Below are 17502 nucleotides of genomic sequence, written 5' to 3' on the forward strand. Positions count from 1 at the left end.
CTGCTAAAAGAATTCACGGAGGAAATTCTGGAGGAAATTCTTGGAGGAATCTCCAGGAATTCAGGAAAATCCATGAAGAAATTCGTGAAGAATCCCTGAAGGAAATCCCGGAGAATTCCTGAAGGAATTCCTGGAGAATCCCTGAAGGAATTCCTAATGAATCCCTGAAGGAATTCCTAAAGAATCCCTGAAGGAATTCCTGAAGAATCCATGATAGAATTCCTGTAGGAACACCTGGAAGAATTCCCGAAAGAACTCCTGGAACAATTCCCGGAGAAACTCCAGGAAAAATTCCCGGAGAATCTCCTGGAAGAATTCCCGGTAGAATTCCTGGAACCATTCTCGGAGGAACTCCTAGAAGAATTCCCGGAGGAACTCCTGGAACAATTCCTGGAGGAACTCCTGGAACAATTCCCGGAGGAACTCCTGGAACAATTCCCGGAGGAACTCCTGGAACAATTCCCGGAGGAACTCCTGGAACGATTCCCGGAGGAACTCCTGGAACAATTCCCGGAGGAACTCCTGGAACAATTCCCGGAGGAACTCCTGGAACAATTCCCGGAGGAACTCCTGGAACAATTCCCGGAGGAACTCCTGGAACAATTCCCGGAGGAACTCCTGGAACAATTCCCGGAGGAACTCCTGGAACAATTCCCGGAGGAACTCCTGAAACAATTCCCGGAGGAACTCCTGGAACAATTCCCGGAGGAACTCCTGGAACAATTCCCGGAGGAACTCCTGGAACAATTCCCGGAGGAACTCCTGGAACAATTCCCGGAGGAACTCCTGGAACAATTCCCGGAGGAACTCCTGGAACAATTCCCGGAGGAACTCCTGGATCTATTCCCAGAGGAACTCCTGGAACAATTCCTGAAAAAACTCTTGAACGGATTCCCGGAGGAGCTCCTGGAACTATTCCTGAAGGAAATCCTGTAACAATTTCCCGGAGGAACTCCTGGAACAATTCCCGGAGGAACTTCTGGAACAATTCTTGGAGAAATTTCTGAAAGAATTCTTGGAGGAACTCCTGGAAGAATTCCCGGAAAAACTTCTGGAAGAATTTTCGGAGGAACTTGAAAGAATTTCAGGAGGAACTCCCGCAAAAAAAATCCCGGAGAAGCTTCTCATAAATTTCATAGCAAGTCCTGGAAATTTTCCCGGAGCGACTCCTGGAAGAATTCCCGGAGAAGCTCCTGGAAGAATTCCTGAACAAACTCCTGAAAGAATTCCCGGAGGAAATCCTGGAGGAATTCTCGGGGGGACTCCTGAAATAATTTTTGAAAGAACTCCTGGAAGAAATCCCGGAGGAAGCTTTTGTCAGATCCACCAGTGTGAATTCCTGTTCAGAACAGAGGATTACAGAATATGTATATATCCAGTGGAAACCCAAGTAGCAAAATTAATTTTATAATTTTGAAGAATTCTTCAACACCTGTTCTTTAAAACCAAACATAAACCAATTTGATCTGCATAACGACATCAACTCAACCATAAACCCCCTATAAGACGAAAGAGGCCCATCCTATGATGCTCTTGGAGAGTTAATTTTAAAATTCGCTTAAAACTTGTTGTACTTCCGAAGATATCCTCTAGGCGACTTGCTCTCTGCTTGTAGAGCTCTTCAAGTGCACGATAAAACGATAATAAATTTGTCAGCTTCTGTTACTGCTGCAGCTTTTATGTTGGAAGATAAGTTAAATGGAATCAGGAAAAGCAAAATAATAATGGTACATAAATATAATCGGGATCAATTTATCACACAAAATGGGAATATTTTCGTAGTGAAACAAGGTTTACTACTGCCAAGCAAAATTCATCGTGTATATGTAGCAAGATACTTCAAAAAATGGCAACGCGCTTCGATTATAATGCACTAATAAAAAAATTAACATATTATTTCTGGTCATGAGAACATTGTTCATGAGTTTTCTCAACATGGCTTCCATTGAAATCTAGGTCGGTGGTCGGTCCATTATCGGTGGTTTTAATCACCATCATCATAAGCTCGTCTTAAATTTCTTTCAACTCATGCCAGAGATAAAAGCATAACTCAAGAATACTAGAATTTATAACGTTCTCAACCAAGAACGTCTTAAATTTATTTCAACTTCAGCAAGGGTAAGAAGTATTACTCACGAGTACTCAGGTTTATAACGTTCTTGATGTAGGTTTATGGAAACTTCGCCAAGAACGTCATAAATCTTGTATGCGAAATGATAAACAACAAATTATTGCACCGCACCGCACCGCCGGCAATTAAAATGGGCTGCCTCGCCCGGAAAATTTCATCAGCAGCCCGAAACCGTCGCCAAGCCACCTTTCCCGAGAACCGGCCTTTATGCGGTACAGTGTCCTCCGGTCACCGTTTCCAACAGGTAAGCAATTGTTTATTTTCACACTGTTCATCATGGTCTGCAGGCCGATGAATTGACCCCGGATTGCACGGGAATCGGCGTCCAAGATGACCTAAGCAACCTCTTTGTGGATGCTGCAATACGGAGTTTTTGGCACTGCACCGCATTGTAGTCGCTTTTCAGATTAATTGGCTTGATTGGCAGTGATGGAAATCAAAATATGATGCTTGAGTTTTTTTTTTCTTTTTTTTTTTTCATGTACTAAACCGTTCTCACTCAAGAACAGCTGTTCTAGCTCAAGAATGGTTGATCGAAGTTAACTACGAGAGCCTTATAAAACTGACAATAAGCTCAACAGTTCTTGTTGTGTTTATGGTTTTAAGAACTGAGTCCCAAGTATTCTTGTAGATGCTCTTAAAACCACAGATTGATGAAGAATAGTTGTTCTCAGGTGAAACTACGATAAGATTAACTAGAATATGTAATGCTTCGATAAAACCATCATAAAAATAAATAAAACCAAATAGAGTTGAGATTGTTACTTGGGAACTTTAACGGAATTTTCAGAGTTCCTCGAGAAATCCACAGCAGAAATCATGCGGGAATCCCCAGCGTGTTCTCCAAGAGTTCCCTGAGAGAGCTACTCGAAGAATCTCCATGGAGCGGGAATCGCTGCAGCGGGAAGTCCTCGAAGCATTCAAAGTCTGATGAATCCCTAGCGTAAACTTGTGGAGGAATTCCCAGCAGTAAACCATAGAGAAATTCCCAGAGAAAGTTCTAGGAGGAATCCTGCAGGAATCCCCAGCGGGAATTTCTAAATAAATCCAGCAGGAATTCTTCGAGGAATCCACAGCAGAAACTCTTGGAAGCTTCCCCTGAGCTTCAGGAATTCCGGATTCTTCCAGATGTTCCACTTTAGATTCCCCCAAGAGTTCCCGCAGTGGGTTCCCACTGGGAATCTCTTTAGAATTCATGGAGGAACACACAGCGGGTACTCCTGGAGAAATACCCATCGAGAACTCCTGAAGGAATTACCTGCGGGATATAGTAGGTGAATCTCTAGCGGAAAATTGTAGGGGAATCCCCAGTAGCAACTTCCTAAGAGATTTCCAACAGGAACTCCTGGATGAAGCAAGAACTCTTTGAGGAATCACCAGCGAGAGTCCATACAGAAATCCCTAGCAGGATCCGGTTCCGGTTGGATCCAACTCCTTCTTTAGTTTCGGCAGCTTTTGCAGGACCCCATCAGGTAAGAGTAATTTCCGAACGTGCAGCCGAAAATAGATTCTAGCAGATGCTCCTGCGTTCCGACTTCACTTCCAGCAGCATCTGGCATCATTCATGTTCCGGCGGATCAATCTTGACTGTTTTGTGGCACGGATGTCGATCCGGAAATCCTGGCAGCTGCTCTTGAGGACTGGAGGGATAAATTCTCGCGTTCTTCCGGGCGATGCTCCACCAGCGACGTCGGTGGTTCCACATCCACACAAATCTGGTTACTCCGCTAGGTTCGATGAAGCGATGACAACCGAAATGACAAAAATTTAATGATGTTGTTTATCCCGTTCAAACGTCAAAATGAATTTAGAACCAGAGAAATCCTGGTCCAAATCGAGACAAAAATGGACCAAAAGTTATGCCGGTTCCAAAAAAAATAGATCGGTCAACTGGTATAAACAACTTTTGGAACAACATTTACAACACCGGTGCACGCCGAAATTTTCGGTTTGGTCCAAAAATTTAGAACAAAACAAGGATTTGGACCACCAGTGAAGTGAAGTTGAAGATTCAGATGTTCCAGCTCAGTAATTTTTTCACTGAGTTCAGTATTTTTTCCATCTTTTTACTGAGTTTTCAACAGCAGATTTTTTTCGGTACACTCGGTAATCGTATTTACCGTTCACCAGTAACGATATTTACCGTGCTTCAGTAACTTTTGACAGTTTGTGAGCTGAGCTCGGTAACTCATTTACAGAATATCCGTAAAATAAATAACCGAGCGTACCGAGTTTAATCTGCTGTTGAGAACTCAGTAAAAAGATGGGAAAAATACCGAGCTGATCTTAGTGTGTATTTACCATTTTACTTATTTCGAATTTTCTCATTATTCCTTTGTTTTTCAAGTTCGAATAAAGTACATTTCCGATTAGAATACCATGCTTGATCGTATTATTCAATATGAGCGAGATTTCGTCTTTAATTTTAGGACCCTATTGCCTTTTGTATAAATTATATTTAGCGTGTTACACCGATCTGATAGCTCCGACAGTAAGGAACTAAACATAAATTACGTAAGTGGGTACCGAGGATTGTTCACAATCTGCGAACTTAACTGCGGAAAAAATCACCCTTTAAAAAGTTTGCACTCACGAACCTAACAACCTGTATGCACTTTGGCGATAAAGTACCTTTTATATCCTTCAAAAGAAGAATAATAAAGATGTTGACAAGTCCAAAGCTTGTGCAGTCTCTGCTATGTGGTCCAATGACCACCCGTATTTATACTACCTTAGGTAGACATAATGAATGATACCTAGACATTTAGGTATTGTTATGAATAGTATTTCATGTAGGTAGATATCCTATGCGCACAACCATTAGGTAGACACTACAGTCCTTTCCCCTTTAGAAAATTTCAAAAATTTACATTCATCACCAAAATAATGATAGCACAAATAAACTGACGAGTCCGTCACTTCCAAAGAACATATCTGTTCGCTAACAAAACTACAAAAACACGATTTCGCTATCCCAACATCGGCAACTTTACCAAAAAAGTACAAATAACACAAATCCATTCACCAAAACATAACATATGACAATTCCGCCACAAAAGAACAATTTCGTTCACCACAAAAATAACATATCGTTATTACCAAAACAAAAAGACAATTTCGTCAATGGCCAAAATAGAACAAACTGTTCACAACATAATGGCAATTCTACCATAAAAGAACAATTTCGTTCTCCACAAAAAATAACAATTTGTTATTACAACAACCTGAAACCCAAAAAGAAACAATTTCGGAATAACTCAAAAGAAATTACACGTTCCTTGATCCTCGTCGCCACTTTTATATCCTTCAAAAGAAGAATAATAAAGATGTTGACAAGTCCAAAGCTTGTGCAGTCTCTGCTATGTGGTCCAATGACCACCCGTATTTATACTACCTTAGGTAGACATAATGAATGATACCTAGACATTTAGGTATTGTTATGAATAGTATTTCATGTAGGTAGATATCCTATGCGCACAACCATTAGGTAGACACTACAGTACCTAAATGCTTGCCTAAATGTAAGTAAAAGAATGTGGAAATGTTTTACACCAAAAAAAAAACAAGGAAATTTAAGCGCATTTACATTGCTGAAATATTTTTCCTTTTAATTCATAACAGTAATGTTCATAATAAACAAAAATAAAACAGTATAGAGTGAAATTTGTGCAAATAAAATTTCTAAATTCCTTGCTGCCGGGGCCCGTGGCGTAGTTGGTCACACGTTCGCTTCATATGCGGATGGTCATGGGTTTGATTCCCAGCCCTGGCACTTGCAATTTTTCGTCAGTTGCTCTTCCCCAGAGAGCGGCTGGCACTGACCCTCTTCTGAGCCCCGTGGCTCAAACGGACCCGGATACCTGGACATCGGCGAACTGCTACTCATAATGAACCCCCAATCGGACTGGAAAGGAACAACGGCCATCTATCATCCTTGTGCTCATCCTTCTACCATGTATAGAGTAGAAACGTGAAAGCAGCAGAAAGGCAACCAGTTCGATATAGAAGAACAGAATAGAAAACATCTAGGCGCTGTACAAAGTGTAAGTGCAGCTGTCAATTGTTATCGCTCACGTAGTGCCCATGTGGACAATAGAGCTGTAAATTAGGTTAAGTGATTAAGAATAAAAATAAAAAAAAAAAAATTCCTTGCTGAACAATGTTTTCGTGAAAATTGCCCTGTTTAGATTGGTGTGTAAGGCGTCCCATTGACCTGTTTGCTTACGGTTTGAGGACGTCGTTACGATGACGCCGCCGTCAGTCCATAGTCTATTTTACGAAACGACAACAGTGTTGATATTGATATTAACACTCACGGGCTTGGGCGCAACCTCCTGTCAAATTTTCATTCATGAAATGAGCGATCAGCTGATCCGAAACGTCTCGTAAAATGGCTCATTGTTTTAGCTTTGACATTAGCTTCGCATGAGATGACTTCGCAACTCTCAAGCAAAGGGAAGATTCATTTATTACGTCCATCGTTTTTCGGGATTTCTGAACCCCCTCCCCCTTCTGTCACGCTATTTTCCTTTACCTAATACACGTACTGTCACACTTTCTTAGACCCCCCCCCTCCCATAGACTAATTTCAAGACCTCGAAGTACCAAAGAAAACCATAAAATTTTCTGTGTCCAGTCCGGTACCCAATAAATATTCATTACCGTGTATTTTTTTCCGTGTAAATTGCCTTTTGTGTAAATTATATTTAGCGTGTTACACCGATCTGACAGCTCCACTCAGAAATAAATCAAAACTAAATAGTTCTGGAGCTCGATTTGAATAGGTCGTATGTGCTTTTGTCGATTAAAAATTCGATCAGTTGGATTCGCTCATAATAGCGAAAACCGTTGAAATTGAGCAAAGTTGATACAAACAGCAGATCCCTCACAAAACAGGCTTTCTGTTCCATCATTGAAAGTTTGCAAAATATCTGCCATATTGCTACAATGACTAAAATAAACTGATCGAATTTTATATCGACAAAAGCACATACGACCTATTCAAATCGAGCTCCAGAGTTTAAATCCCACACTAAAATGCTATTCGCCTGGTTGACCCCAAGCTCCGTTTATATGCAGGCTATACCTGCCTAGTATAACTTTGATATATGGTTATCTAGTATAAATGGGATATATTTAGGATTGTTCAACCGGGATTTATCGTAAAAAATGTATAGATTTGAAAGTTTTTGATTGTTTTTGTGTTGGAAAACAAAAAAAAATAAAAGAAAATCGAAACATTTATATTTCATATCGTTTGCAACAAAAAACATGCTCTACAATCTCATTTATAGCAAAAGTGGCTAAAAACAGTAACTACTGCAGAAACGAAAGACATCTGCATTCACTTCCACTGATTTTCCGGTCCTGGTAATGTGTATGTGCCTCTTGCCAAACTTCCTCCGGGTCTGGGTCATCTCATTATCCAGGAAAACGGTGTGTTCTCGAGCGATGGTAAATTGTGGTCCCTGCAAGGTTGCAAATCGATGTAAAAATAATCTGACTTCCAGTTCTGGACTAATTTATATTGAAATATCAATACATACATTGTTTCGCCCATGGTTACTGACGGTGTCCGTCGAAAATTCGGATGAAAAGAAATGCTTCTTGAAAAGTTGATTCGCTGCTGGTGAGGCTGCTTGAAACCGAGCTGGAAACGATGAAAACGAGTCCGCGCACAATTTTAAATCCATTACAGTGAAACAAATAATGTTTGTCACTAGATTTTAATTAGTTTTATCCACTTTTGCGTTTGATATAAAAATTAGCGAAGAGCGTGGAGCTAACACGATATTGTCCGTGCAGTTGAATCCCGGAATTTTCGACTAGCGAAGTTGGATTTTTTTCCAAATCCGTGCGTCGGACCTAACTTCGGAAGTGGTGCGCTGTATAGCGGACCAGGTTTACTATACAGCGCACTACTTCCGAAGTTAGGTCCGACGCATGGATTTGGAAAAAAATCAAACTTCGCTAGTCGAAAACTCCGATTTTCAACTAAATTGAGGATACGACGAGAATGGCTGAAACAGACAAAGATTATTTTTATTTTATTTGGAGGCAGTATAACTTTCTAAGCTTCAATAGTATCCTGAGCTAAGCGTAAATGCATAAAATGACAGAAAAGATTATAATTTAAACTTTCTTTGATTTGGAATGTTTTTGAGTGTCTGACAGTAAGGGCCTATACATAAATTACGTAAAGAGGGTACCGAGGATTGTTCACAATCTGCGAACTTGACGGCGGAAAAAATCGCGACCATGACGCCGCTGCACCCCCCCCCCCCTCCCCCCAAAATTTTGGACGTAATTTTTGAACGTTCCCAAGCCGCGACTTCGATTTGGTGGTGCGAAGATATGAGCCTCTGCACGAATTTGCCCTGTCCTGCTCACTCCCACAGAAAATTTGAAAACAGCGCGCACAGTAAAAGTCACATTTGACTGTTTTCAAGTTTTCTGTGGGAGTGAGCAGTACGCCAGATTCGTGCAGAGGCTCATTTAATATTTTCAAAATGGGTGAAAAAGTATTCTTTAAAGAGTACATCGAAATCACAGTGTAGCATGAGGGTTATTTTTTCCGTGTGGGATTTGGTGCAACCATTACACGTTTTTGATCTAAAATTGCTAACCGTGTAATTGATACGAACACGAAACGTCATTTGTGTCGCGCCATTTTCTTCTCCGTTCGTGCACAGTGAGTTTGTTTTTTGCGTCTCGGAAGTGTTTACGGGGATTCGCCGTTCTTTTATGAGAATCTGCCGGAATCGGTTCACGGTGCTACATAATGTAGCTATTCAGCAACCCCGTTAAATCCTGGATCGCGGCACGGCGGCGAAAGCAAGTAAGTCGACGAGAAAACTTGATGGGAGCGATGATCAGTGCAATTGCGGAGCAAGCAGCGGGTTACCCAGATAGTAGGGGCCCAGGTCTCCAGTTAGCCAGTGGTTAAGACGTCGAGTCATAAAGATCAAGAAGAAGAAGAAGAAGAGGGGCCCAGGTTGATCCGATGGAACCATTCTGGTACAGAACATGCTGTGGCGGGTGGCTCACCGGATCCGTGAGAATCGTGCTGGAATCCGGGGTTTCCCGGGTGAAATGGCTGATGGAAGCGGAGCTAGAAGAGATCCGGGCATCGTCTCTGCCGATCTGCGGGAGCGCGATGAGATTCGAGCCGAGCGGCACCAGGAGCGTTTTCGTAATAGGAATCTGGCCCGAGCAGTGCCCGAAACGGGAGCGCAATGTATCGGAGCAGATTGTCCAGGGAGTACCAGCCAAGTCGTCATTTTCGGGCGAGACACAGTTTGATTAGACTGTTCAACACTTTTAAAGGTAAGTTGGTTCTAACTTTTTCTTCACTAGATTTGATATTTTCCGGAAAAAGAATCGCACTTCTTTTGTACCACGAGGTTGCTATTCACCGCTCATGCTCGTTTTATCCGATTTCACTATAAATCGTATGAAACAAGCGGTAAATGGCGACCTCACGGTGCATAGGTTGTTCTCTATCGGGACAATTATAATTGATTCCACTGTCCAGTGTTTGTATGCATCAAAAAGGAAGACATTCCTTTGGTAATGTTTGGTCGTTCTGATGACAGCGCAGAATGTTGATAGGTCGTTTCGATGTTCTTGCGGAATCTGGTCTTCGTGGTCACTGTCCAGTCTGTACGCAGTTAGAGGACAAAACAGTTCCGTTCGTGATTTTCGGTCGTTTTGATGACAGCGCAGAATATTGAATGATAAGGTCCTATGCTAGGTTGCATCGATATATTACAATTTTGAGAGTTTTGACCAATGACCTATCTTGAACCCGATCCCCTTTTCCACACTTATCTAGCTTATGACTATTTACTCGAATGTTTCATATAAAGATTATATCACAGACAAACATATGTAACAGCTAGAACAGGTTTTTTTTTCGAAAACCCATTGCTCAGTTTACACTACCAATGTTGTTCGAGTACGGTTTCGTGCAATAACACCAATTAAATAAATTCAAAACAATCGTAGTCAAATTAGTTTAAATGTCTCAGGATTACAAATTTCGACAAAAACTACAAAAATAGCTTAATGACATAATGTACTGTTCCGCAATACAAATCCTTCTAAAAATAGTGAATATTAGTACTTGAGAAGCCAAATGTAAAGTTTGAGAAGCTACAATGAATTAGACCTTCCATTAATTCATCCATGCGCCAGCACCTGTGGACGAAAAATGCTTCGCGCTGATGGCTCAGCCGATAGCCGAAGAGCATTACCACTTATGCTGTGTTGGTTAGCTAATTGGGTACGAGGAGTGGTTCTAATTATCCTGTAAGTTTTTCCAATGGATCAAATGGCATGGTTGATTACCATAAATAACTGTAAATGATTTGTAATTCCTTTGAGCAGCGGTGGTCGTTTACAAAGAATAAAATAGTATAAAAATCACAATCTTTTCGGAAACCACTTTGCCTTGGGTTTCTCCCTATAATCTATCTCTCTATAATAAAAATGACTTTTCCGAAGATATATGGATCACGGGCAAGATAGGTCACAGGGCAAGATCTAATTAGTGTCGTTTTTGTGTTGTCGGCATTTAGAATGAAGATTGCTCGGAAGTTCTCACACTCTAACATGTCGCTTTAGTTGTAGACAGTGCTGGAAAACCTTGAGTAAAATCGAGTCAGAAGACACCAAAAAATGTTATCGCATCGCTATCCACCAAATAAATCAACATTTTCAGTTGAAAATTCAGAAAAAAAAAAATCGCCAATGCAAACAAACACTGTTGACGCCAAATGGATCGATATTTTAACTTGAAAAATTCAGAAAAAAATCGCAAATGTTATCAAACATTGTTGACGCCAAATGGATCGACATTTCTATTTAGTAAATTCAGAAAAAAAGTGACTTCAGAAAAATAAATAAAGTAAATTCAGAAAAATAATTTCGTCAATGGAAACAAACACTGTTGACGCCAAATGGGTAGATATTTTCACTAAGAAAATTCAGGAAAAAAATCGCCAATGAAATCAAACACTGTTGATGCCAAATGGGTAGATATTTTCAGTTGAAAATTCAGAAAAAAATTCGTCAATGGAAACGAACACTGTTGACGCCAAATGGAGCGATATTTTCACTTGAAAATTCAGAAAAATAATTTCGTCAATGGAATCAAACACTGTTGACGCCAAATGGGTAGATATTTTAAATTGAAAAATTCAGAAAAAAAATCGCAAATGTTATCAAACATTGTTGACGGCAAATGGGTAGATGTTTTCACACAAACACTGTTGACGCCAAATGGATCGATATTTTAAATTGAAAAAATCAGAAAAAAATCGCCAATGAAATCAAACACTGTTGATGCCAAATAGATCAACATTTTCAGTTAAAAATTCAGAAAAAAAATCGTCAATGGAAACAAGCACTGTTGACGCCAAATGGGTAGATATTTTCACTTAAAAATTCAGAAAAAAAAAAAAAACAATGGAAACAAACACTGTTGACGCCAAATGGATCAATATTCTTACTTGGAAAATTCAGAAAAGAAAATCGCTAATGTAATCAAACACTGTTGACGCCGAATGGATCAACATTTTCAGTTGAAAATTCAGAAAAATAATTTCGTCAATGGAAACAAACACTGTTGATGCCAAATGGGTAGATATTCTCACTTGGAAAATTCAGAAAAAAAAATCGTCAATGGAAACAAACACTGTTAACGCAAAATGGGTCGATGGTTTTAGTTAGAAAATTTAGACAATTTATTACGTCAATGTTTATTACTGTCGACGCCAAATGATTTAGAACTTTCACTCAGATAGTTCAGAAAAAAATATTTCATATTCGTATTATATTGTCGACCAAACTGAAGAGAAATGTCGCTTATGTTGCTTACCAAAAAAAAAACCGCATTTATCTGTTACTAACCGTTACCACAGTTTGGCCGAACCGAGCCGCAGTTGGACTTGATTAACGAGAGGTAGCATAGGATAAATATAAGTTTTCGGTCAGCAAAAGAAGTTCTATTCTCCAAAACAATTTTATGATGAATTTATCTTGCATAATTTATAAAATCTTATCTTAAATAGTAAAGAAAATATATAAATTAAAAAAAATAGCTAGGTAGTCAGTGACTACTTGCGACTACCTAAGACTACACCTCTGCTCACCATTCTTCCAAATTGTGAGGTGTCACAATTGTGTGTTTTATGTATGCTCACTGTTACATAAATTGTATCGCTTACCAAAGTGAATCCTTCCCCTACCCGGTAGACCGTAAGGACGTGGCCGGTGCCGTTATTGACCCAATAAAGTTAGAGTTCTCGGAAAGTGTACATTGAGAATGTTGTGCTAATCCCAAGCCTTATCTATTGGTTCTCTGTGCTATTCCGATAGCTCTGGTCAATCACGGAGTAGCAATTACGAAGTGTACGACCACCAATGTTCATGCTCAGTTTTTGCATGCGTTCATTGTTTGGCAGATTTCCTTATTTCTTGACTGATATTATTAATTCGGACCGATAGGCATAGGTGTGGAACTTTTCGACCAGCATATGATTGTTTATTTTCGGAAACTTATGGAACATTTTATTTATCGTATGTGATATTTTATAGCATTTGAAAGAATTTTGCATTTCTTATGGAATGTTTTTCTAACTCAGTAGCTCTGCTGAATTTCTTCGTCAATTTTGAGCATTTATATTAGTATATCCACACCATTTATGATCTTGTAGCGCAAGCTTGCTTTTTCTCAATATTTGATTTTTTTTATAAATGAGATTTTATTGCTCCAAAAAAAAAAAAAATTAAAAAAAAGCAATTTTTCTAGTCTAAATGGCATATTTATGGAACATTTTAGGTAGTAATGTGTAAATTATTTATTTTTCTGTGGAACGTCTACATGCCTTTTGTGGAATTTTGTACCGTTTTTATGAGATTTTTTACTCAATTAATGGAACTTTCTACCGGTTAAATTGGCACAAGAAGTGGTTACATCCTGAAATAGGGTTTCCAGTGTAAACTAAGCATTTGAACGGTAGCGCTTTCGAGGGGTCTTCAAATGAGAGAAACTTTATCAACAAATTTCATCAATTTTTATTGGAGCCTTACAATCAGTGAAAAGGGTTTTAGGTATTATTAAATTCATTGTTTTTGTTGTTTTATGGAACGTTTACAACTATGGATGGAACATACGAAGATACAATCGGAACTGTATTGGAAAATTTATGGAACATACTTCATTTTTTAGGGATCATTTTTTCCATATTAGGGGCTTTTTCCAACAAGTTTATGGAACAATTCTGTCCAAAAAAGTGTAATTTATCCTTCTTTTCTGGAATTCGTTATTGCTGATGCCGGTACACAATTTATTATTCATGGGACCAATGGTTTTTTTTATTGGTAATTTTACCCAAAAAAGTGGACTTGTTTCCTTTCTTCTATTGGAACTATTGAAAATTATTACTGGACAATATAACCGAAACATGTGCAAAAGAATGTTTTGTCCATCGGATCCCATGTAACGCAACTGAGACCCTTCGAAACTTCCTGTAAATACCCCTGAAGCCCCCCCCCCCGGTGCAATGTCTCTGACAACCCCCCCCCCCCTCCTGAAACTTCCATGAAATCCCTCTGAAACTCCGCATGGCCCTCTTTAAATATCCAGGTCACTCGTCCTTCTTATATTTCTTTGCAATTCAAATCCATTTAGGTAATGAACTAAATCCGTTTAGGTATAAACTCTATTTAGGCAATCCCGACTCGTTACCTAAATGGAGGTTTAGGTGTACTAAGTTTCTAGAGAAATCTCTGAATGAATTGGCTTCTTAAGCGGTGGTGAGATAATCCCATCTTCTGAATCTGCATGCCAAACTGAGCCGGAATCCAAATTTTCATCAATTTTGGTGCCCGGGAACCTATTAAAAAATCAAGTCAAAGTTTGTATAGGAGCGATTTGTCGAATCACCCCTCGTCGCGTTTCGGACGGACGGACGACGACGGGAACATTCAAAACAACATGCATGCGCTTCGCTTCATCCGCCCTTCTTGTCACTTTCTTCGACGCAACGACGGGTGGCGGCTCATTTTCACACCGACTGGGATTCAATTGAAATTTTCAAATTGTCTAAAATGTATGGTTGCTTAATATTTTTATGGGTAATAAACTATTTCAGTAAAATATGCATAGCATACATTAACATTACACAGATTTGACGGTTGTTACACTCATTAAATGAGTTATAACAGAGAAATTCATTCGATGTCGAACGAGTGTGCGTGAGGTTGTGAGTGCGAAACCAAGTGGCATCTGCGACGACGCAGCAGCGTCGGTTCATCGGTGACGATGACAGTCGGGCTGAGCGACGACGACGGCGCCTTGTTTCCATTGACGATTGAAAACATTGTTTACAAACTTCGCCTGAAAATTTCAATTGAAATTGAAAATGTAGGGCCCTGCTCAGCTGTCGAAGGGTGATTTAAAAAAATCTCTTTGAAATTGATTTTAGGTACCAACATAAAGTTCTAAAAATCTGAAAAAAATCGTAACGGCTCAGAAAAAGGTGCTCTTTTGATTAAAAATTAAAAATCATTGAATTTTCCTAAATTAAAAAAAAAAACAATAGGACAGGTTGGTGAAGTACTAGATTTGTAGTAATGAGCTGAATTTTAGTATGGTGAGAAAGTCAAATCTCTGTTTCTGCAATTGAATTGTGCAAAAAGAGTGGGAATTATGATTCCATCTCCATTTCTTGCGACATAAACAACATAGTTATCCAAAGTTTTGCTCAAACAGCATCAAATTAGGTAAGGAATCATAATACCCACGCTTTTTGTACCATTTCATTGCAGAAACAGAGAACTGACCTTCTCACCATACTAAAATTCAGCTCATTACTACAAATCTAGTACTACACCGAACGTGCCCCATTAGGGCAAAAATTGCTGCGAGAATTTATAGTGATGATGAAAGGAGAATTCTTGGGTGAATTATTGCAGAAATTTTAGGAGGAATCCCAAGAAGAATCCTTGGGAAAATCTCTAAAGGAACCACAGAAGAAGTTTTTGGAACAATAAATTAGTAATCCCTTGAGGTGTCTCAAGGAGAATTTTCGGAGGAACCTCAGCAGGCGTTCCTTGAGAATTTTAAGAAACTGTGTATTTTATTTATTTATTTTCCGTGTTATGTGCAGTGCTGTTATAGAATGACTTCATTATTTGTAAAAACTTAGTTTTTAAGGATTTTTTGGTATTTTTTGCGCATATTTTAACGTGTACATTTATTTGAAAGATGCAGGGTTTTTATGCCTATTTAAGTGAGCCGTATGATGTGGTCTACTTAAAAAGCCATTTCCTTGCCAGGCTTCATTAAGGCTCTATGTCCGATAAAGGTCAATAAGATAAATAAAAAAAAATAGAAATACACTATACCATTTTCCTGTTCAGCTAATGAGATAGAATACTTCCAATGCCATTGCCAAATCGTACTCTCGCTGGATATAACCGTATGTGTTCGGTCAGTCCATAGTTTTCCGATTCTTTGTGTCAAAACGTCATGTTTTACGTCAGTCATTCATTTCCTTTCGGATGGCATTTCTCCAGTTTAAGGCTAACCTGCCTACATTCTCTATACAAACTCCCAGTTCTGTAGGGCTCCCTCGAGTAACCGATCGCGATGCGCAACCGAACCGATCGTGATGTGTACACGGTAAAAAATCTGCACTGTGATATGAACGGATTGGCACTTCAATTCGCACTACTGTTTAATCAGTTTGTTATCAATTAAATATCATTTGAAAAAGAACATCCAATGCCTCTTCAATTTTAATTGAACTTCACTTCAATTCGTTGTTGACAATGTTTTGGATTCGATTCTAGAATTTAAAAAAAAAGTGCTCACCGCACCCAGATTCCGATACCAGGACCTTGAAATTCACGATCATCTGCTTTACCACTACACTACTTCACACCTGTTTGAGAAGTTCGATTCGAAGCGAAACACTTTCTACCACCTGTCATCTATATTTACTTTCATACCCAAAACAGTCATTATCAAATCAACAGCTTTTCACTTTGGATCGTACTGCTTTGTACACTAGTGCAAATTGAAGTGATTTTTAGTTGATTTCTCCGGTGGGTTTGTTTTGGTTCTCAAATCAACACTGACATCATTGCGATTTCAAAGGAAAAGCCTTTCTGATCATGCTGATTGGGATGTTGAATAGTTAAGGGATTTTTCCCTTACATTGAGCGTGCAGAACTTTTACCGTGTACTTCTTTTTGTTGAGAAAGCCCGTTTTTCACGACATGTCCACCCGTCCGTCGCGGGTGCAGAAGTGCATGTTCGGGACAGTCAGCTGAAAGGGGGTTTTGTTACCAGCTGGATTTTCTCACTTGAGCAGGAAAAGTGTCTGACACTTATCAAAGTGACGGCGTCTCGCGTTGTCATTGTGAGAGCGTGACGACAGGAATGAAAATGTCTTGATCACCACTGCCTGACAGCAATTTAGTGACACTTGCAAGGTGTTGGAACTCGGTGAGATCCTGCCTACCTTACTTTGCAATGCGCGAGTTAATTTTATGCATTCCTGCTAATCCACCGAAGGCATCACGATGCACAGTGATGGTTTCAGGATTGTTTCTGGAAATCGACAGTCCCTTGACATTTCTATCGACTTTTGGATGTTTTCAGGCCCCGATTGATTGATCCCTCCAATCAACTAATTTTTATGTTTAAAAGCACTATAAAAATAATGATTTAAAATTCCAACCATCAATTCAATCTTCGACGATCTAAACTCGCTCTCGTGAAAGAGATTTTGTTTTCGAACACCACACTCTTACTCGTACTCTTCCATCATTGCTATTGATTTACATAAAATTGATTTCGATTAAATTACCACGTCGCATCAAGCGGCCATCAGGAGTCGTCCCCCCTCCCGAAGAAGAGCGCCTTTTCACTGTCGATCTCGACGGTCTTTATGACTAAAAACACATCAAAACCAGACCTCGGTCGGCTCCCGGAGTTCCCCCGTGGACTCTGATCGATCTCCTTCTCTATCCCAATCAAAGTGCCTGTCGATTCCAGCAGCAAAGCAAGTGGTCGGCATCGAACCGATCATGACACGAGGTGAATGCTTGGCGTGTCTAGCAAAGAGACAGACAGCCATTTGGTACAGTGTGGGAAATGGAAATGGTGCTACTAGTAGAAGCAGAAAGATAAAACTACTGAAAGTTTTTCATGAATGCTCTCCCCAGACAACCAGTAGTCGTATAAAATGTTGCATAAGATGATAAAGTGGAGGCCATATACGTGCATGCCTCCATTTAGGCGCATGTAAAATGTACGCATATCGCCTCCACTCTAACATCTTATGTAACATCTTATA

This window comes from Aedes albopictus, chromosome 2, assembly GCF_035046485.1.
Source record: "Aedes albopictus strain Foshan chromosome 2, AalbF5, whole genome shotgun sequence".
Lineage (NCBI taxonomy): Eukaryota > Metazoa > Arthropoda > Insecta > Diptera > Culicidae > Aedes > Aedes albopictus.